This window comes from Bos indicus, chromosome 15, assembly GCF_029378745.1.
Source record: "Bos indicus isolate NIAB-ARS_2022 breed Sahiwal x Tharparkar chromosome 15, NIAB-ARS_B.indTharparkar_mat_pri_1.0, whole genome shotgun sequence".
Lineage (NCBI taxonomy): Eukaryota > Metazoa > Chordata > Mammalia > Artiodactyla > Bovidae > Bos > Bos indicus.
The window spans coordinates 5,011,358-5,017,449 of NC_091774.1; the positions used below are offsets into that span (position 1 = coordinate 5,011,358).

The 6,092-nt window shown below is 37.9% G+C and overlaps 1 non-coding gene across 1 annotated transcript; it reads right to left on the minus strand.

Annotated features, from left to right (window-relative positions):
* Positions 1-2,642: 2,642 nt before the first annotated feature.
* TRNAF-AAA (transfer RNA phenylalanine (anticodon AAA)) lies at positions 2,643-2,715 on the minus strand. Its single transcript has one exon. It is a non-coding gene; the product is annotated as a tRNA-Phe (tRNA).
* Positions 2,716-6,092: the final 3,377 nt, after the last annotated feature.

The following is a 6,092-nucleotide window of genomic DNA, read 5'->3' on the forward strand; positions in this document are numbered from 1 at the left end:
GAAAAACATCTACTTCTGCTTTACTGACTATGCCAAAGCCTTTCACAAACTGAAAGCTTCTTAAAGAGGTGGGAATACCAGACCACCCTACCTGCCTCCCAAGATATCTGTATGCAGGTCAAGATGCAACAATTAGAATGGGACATGGAACAATAGACTGGTTCCAAATTGGAAATGGAGTACATCAAGGCTGTATATTGTCACCCTGCTTATTTAACTTATATGCAGAGTACATCATGAGAAATGCTGGGATGGATGAAACACAAGCTGGAATCAAGATTGCAGGGAGAAAGATCAATAACCTCAGGTATGCAGATGACACCACCCTTATGGCAGAAAGCGAAGAGAAACTAACTAGCCTCTTGATGAAAGTGAAAGGGGAAAGTGAAAAGCCTGGCTTAAAACTCAACATTCAAAAAACTAAGATCATGGCTTCCGGTCCCATCCCTTCATGGCAAATAGATGGGGAAACAGTGGAAACAGTGGCAGACTTTATTTTCTTGCGTTCCAAAATCCCTTCAGATGGTGACTGCACCATGAAATAAAAAGACACTTGCTCCTTGGGACAAAAGCTATGACCAATGTGGACAGCATAGTAAAAAGCAGAGACATTACTTTGCCAAAAACCGTCCATAATGTCAAAGCTATGGTTTATCCAGTGGTCATGCATGGATGTGAGAGTTGAACCATAAAGAAGGCTGAACACCTTTTTGAACTGTTGTGTTGGAGAAGACTCTGGAGAGTCCCTTGTACTTCATGGAGATCAATTCAGTCAATCCTAAAGGAAATCAATCCTGAATATTCCTTGGAAGGTCTGATGCTGAAGTTGAAGCTTCAATACTTTGGCCATATGATGAGAAGAACTGACTCATTAGAAAAGACCCTGATGCTGGGAAAGATTGAAGGTGGAGGAGCAAGGGATGACAGAGGATGAGATGGTTGGATGGCATCCAGACTCAATGGACCTGAGTTTGAGCAAGTCCTGGGAGATGGTGAAGTACAGGGAACCCTGGCGTGCAACAGTCCATGGGACCACAAAGAGCAGGACATGACTGAGTGACTGAACAACAACAACAAAATGTCATTGGGATTTTGGTAGAGATTGCATTGAGTATGCAGATTGTTTTGAGTAGTACACACATTTTTTATATTAATTATTCTTTTTCAATTTCTTTTGTCAGTGTTTTATAGTTTTCAGTGACAGATACTTCACCTCCTTGGTCAAATTTATTTCTAAATATATTATTATTTTTGATGCAATTATAAATAGAATTGCTTTCTTAATTTCTTAAATAATTCATTATTAGCATATAGAAATGCAGCTGATTTCTGTATATTGATATTGCATCCTACAAAATTATTGAAATTATTCATTAGTCCTAATAGTTTGTTGGTGGATTCTTTTTTTTTTTTTTAACTTTACAATATTTTATTGGTTTTGCCATATATCAACATGAATCTGCCACAGGTATACACATATCCCCCATCCTGAACCCTCCTCCCTCCTCCCTCCCCGTAACATCCCTCTGGGTCATCCCAGTGCACCAGCCCCAATCATCCAGTATCATGCATCGAACCTGGACTGGCAACTCATTTCATATATGATATTATACATGTTTCAATGCCATTCTCCCAAATCATCCCACCCTCTCCCTCTCCCACAGAGTCCAAAAGACTGTTCTATATATCAGTGTCTCTTTTGCTGTCTCGTATATAGGGTTATTGTTACCATCTTTCTAAATTCCATATATATGCATTAGTATACTGTATTGGTGTTTTTCTTTCTGGCTTACTTCACTGTGTATAATAGGCTCCAGTTTCATCCACCTCATTAGAACTGATTCAAATGTATTCTTTTTAATGTATTTTTATATTTAAGATTATGTTATCTACAGACAGAATCAATTTTGCTTCTTCCTTTCTGATTTGGTTGTCTTTATTTCTTTTTCTTGACCAGTTTTTCTGACTAGAATTTACAGTACAATGATGAAAAAAATGGCAAGAGTGGATAACCTTGTTTTGTTCCATTTATGCAGGAAAATATTTCAGTTTTTCACCATTGAGTCTGATGTTTGCAGTGAACTTGTCAAGCTAAAGTTTGGTCAGTTTTTGAAAATATCAGCTCTTAGCTTTAGTGATCTTTTCTACTGTCTTTCTAGTCTCTATTTCATTTATTTATGCTCTGATTTTGGTTTACTTCCTTCAACTAGCTTTGAACCTAGTTTTTCCTTCATTTTCTAGTTCCTTGAGATATAGATTTAAGTAATTTATTGCAATTTTTTCTTTTTCTTTTTTTTGACTCTGTTTTGATGTTTATGCCTTAGATAAAACCTCCATCTTTCTTACACTTGAAAGACTCTCCTCATATAAGAGATGAATCTCTTCAATCAACGCAACCTATGCTCATGGATTTCCCTCAAACCTTTGTGATTGTTCAAGACACCATCCTTGTTCTTACTGGCTCCCAGTAGATGATGGTGTGCCAAGATCCTTCAGTGTCCTAAAGTGAAAGAAAAGTGAAGTTACTCAGTCTTGTCCAACTCTGTGCAACTCCACGGACTATAGCCTATCACACTCCTCTGTCCATTGGGTTTTCCAGGCAAGAGTACTGGAGTGGGTTGCCATTTCCTTCTCCAGAGGATCTTCCTGACCCAGGAATTGAACCCGGGTCTCCTGCATTTTAGGCAGACGCTTTACCGTCTGAGCCACCAGGGAAGTCCTTCAGTGTCCTAACAGCACGGGCAAATATCCATATACCTGTTCGGCTCCTGAAGGACTATTGATTGCCTGGCCCTTCCTCTCCTGCTGGTAAGTTGCTTCAGTCATGTCCAACTCTATGTGACCCCATAGACGGCAGCCCACCAGGCTCCCCCATCCCTGGGATTCTCCAGGCAAGACCACTGGAGTGGGTTGCCATTTCCTTCTCCAATGCATGAAAGTGAAAAGTCAAAGTGAAGTGGCTCAATTGTGTCCAACTCTTAGCGACCCCAAGGACTGCAGCCTATGAGGCTCCTCCATCCATGGGATTTTCCAGGCAAGAGTACTGGAGTGGGGTGCCATTACCTTCTCCGTCCTCTCCTGAGTGAAAGCTAATTTGAAGATCAACATCAGTATGAGATGGGAATGTCAGGGGATTTTTTTCCTATCAGGAAAAAATCTGGTGATGGTTGTTTTTACCTTCTTACTCTGTTTTAAGCCAGAAGGAATAGATGCCAGAAGTGCCTGTGTGCCCAAATAGAACGACTTCTGTTTTGTGTGGTCTTGAGGAACTCATCAATGCTTGGCCTCATCATCTCCCAGAGCTGTGTGATCTGGGAGCCAGTCTCTAAGGTAGCAGCTTTAACAGTTGGGGTACTAGATGTATGGAGAAGCTCCTTCCACGGAGAAGCTGAAGGTGTGATTTTACTGTTGGAGTGAGCCAGAGGAGATAGTTTTTTCCGGCCCTTGGGAGAATCCCAGTCAGCGAGTTGATTAGGAGCCAGAAACTCAAGCAGTAGTTGGGAAAGTACAGAGTCCTATTTCTTCCAGGGATAAATTAGGAGATAGTGATGGACATTCTGCCTGCTCCTTTTGTGCTGAGTTCAGGAGGAGTGCTTCAGCATGTGCTTGTGTGCTGATTTGAAAATTATTTTCATTTGTTTTTTGTTTAATAAGCTTATATGGTATTTGTAAATGCTGAACTCCATTTACCATTAGAGCTAGATAATTTAGGGTCCTGTCGCTTGGGTAGCAGTCATAAAAGTTAGATGTGTAAACAAGCTCCTTCTAAGAAGATAGCAACCTGGTTTTATTGTTGGAGCAAGACTGAGGCAGAAAGAACGCGGGTGAAGTGTCCACCGAGGTATTGTTTGGCCTTACTCAGAACCTAGCTGCAGGCTGATTAGAAGCCAGATACTCAGGCTGTAGCTGAGTAAATATGTAGCCAAACTTCTTCCAGGGAAAAGTAGGAAGGTGGGTATTTTCATCTCCTCCCTTTGCACTGAGCCTGGGGAGGATAGCCTCATAGAATTTTTGTGCATCTGTTTAGCAATTGATTCTTGCTTGCAATAGTCCTGTAGTGAGGGCTAATGTGATTTGAGGGTCCATTCCTAGAACAGCATCCTTAAATGATAGGTCACTAGATGTATGTTCCAAACCCTTTACTCCTCAAGAAGAAGCTAGATATTGGGAGTCCCTTCCCAGTTGTAAGGCTCTGTGCTGGGTATGAGATTATGGCAATAGGATTTATGGCAAATACCCATGCAAGTCAGTGTGGTATTTTCCCACTTGCCTGTTATGTAGAAGTAACTCAAATAGCTGGTGGATTTCTCTCAGACGGAATTGACCCATGTTGTATATCAGATATATCTGTGGGAAGCAGGAAAGTCTCCAATGTCACCATCTTGATACAGTCCTCTTCTTATTGATTTCTAATAGTTCTAGAAGTTGTGTGTACATTCTAGACACTAGTCTTTTCTTGATCATATGTTTGGCAATATGGCTCACATTTTCACTTCCTCTATAGTTTATTTTGATGGATACAAGCTCTTTATTGTCACAAAGTAGACCTATCAATACTCTCTTTTATGAATTGTGTTTATTATTTTAATTTAGAAACCCTTTCATACAAAGCCTAAAAAAATATTCTCCAATGTTTTCTTCTAAAAATTTAGAAGTTTTGTCATATACTTTGAATTATTAATCAGATGAGAATTAACAGCTTCACATGTGAGTTTTCTATTCTTGCTCCTTTGGTCAATTAGATTATCCTTGAATCACAACCTCCCAGTCCTAATTGATATAAATTTATAACTCTATTTTGTTGTGCTGATTTCCCCTAATGTGTTTATCCTTCCCTTTGCTCTTGCACATAAAACTCCAAATCATCAATTTTGTTTAAAAATCTATTGCAATTTAAATCAGAATTTCACCATGGCTATTGATAATTCTTCAAAATTTTATGACATCTATATGACTGAATTTTCTTATTCATGAGGTGAAACATCTTTAAACTTAATTAAATATTGTTCAGTGTTTTTCTTTAAAGTTTTTTTTTTTAATTTTATTTTATTTAACTTTACAATATTGTATTGGTTTTGCCATATATCAAAATGAATCTGCCACAGGTATACATGTGTTTAAACATACTTTAAAGTTTTATAATTTTATGTGTAGAGGTATTGAACATATTAGATTTCTTCCTTGATTTATTAGATTTGTTTCTGCGTTAATGGTGTCTGTATTGGTGGTCTTCAAGACCTCCCTCATGCTTGAAGGACTTAAAATTCTTAGAAGTTATTGTACTCACAGTTATAATGTATTATAGAAAGAGAATGCAGATCAAAGCCAGCAAAGAGAAAAGGCACACGGGAAGGTCCAGGAGAAACCAGGCGCGAGCTTCCAGGTTTTCCCTCCCAGTAGAAAATATTTACACTCAAGGACAAAGAAAAAAAACGAGCACAAAAACAGCATTAAAGACACTTACTATACATGGTGAAAACATGTGACATCTATGTGGTTGGTGACCCAAGAAGGAATAGAGGGAGAAAATGGGGAAGAAGTAACATTTGAAGATATAGTAACCAAAAACTTTCCAAAACAAATTTACAAAAGTTACTTATCCAATCAAACTGCTCTAAAGACCCTAAGCAACATAAATACAAAATATTTCCACTTTGACTTGTCACAGTAAACCTCAAAACTCCAAAAATAAGTACAAAATTTTAAAACCATCTAGAGGGGGGAAAAACACATACTTTCAAAGTAACAAGGAAAGACTGAGTTAACTTCACAAAAAATGATGGAAATCAGAAGACATAAAATCATAAGGGGTGCATTCTGCTATTGGAATTCATACATATTCATCATAAAGTCTTTTTTAAAAATGAAAGCCTAAAATCAGTCTCCAAATATATTTTAAAAATTTTGCATGTATGCTTGTGAATGTTATAGGTCTACTTATTTTTGATATGCTCCTTTCTGCTATAGCTGTTAAGATTAAAAATAGCTTTTTCAGAACATTTCTTATTTTTTTCTTATTTACAGAAAAAAAACTATACAATTTTTATTAGCTACTTGATAAATAGTTGATAGACTTTTCTGTATAATTGTGT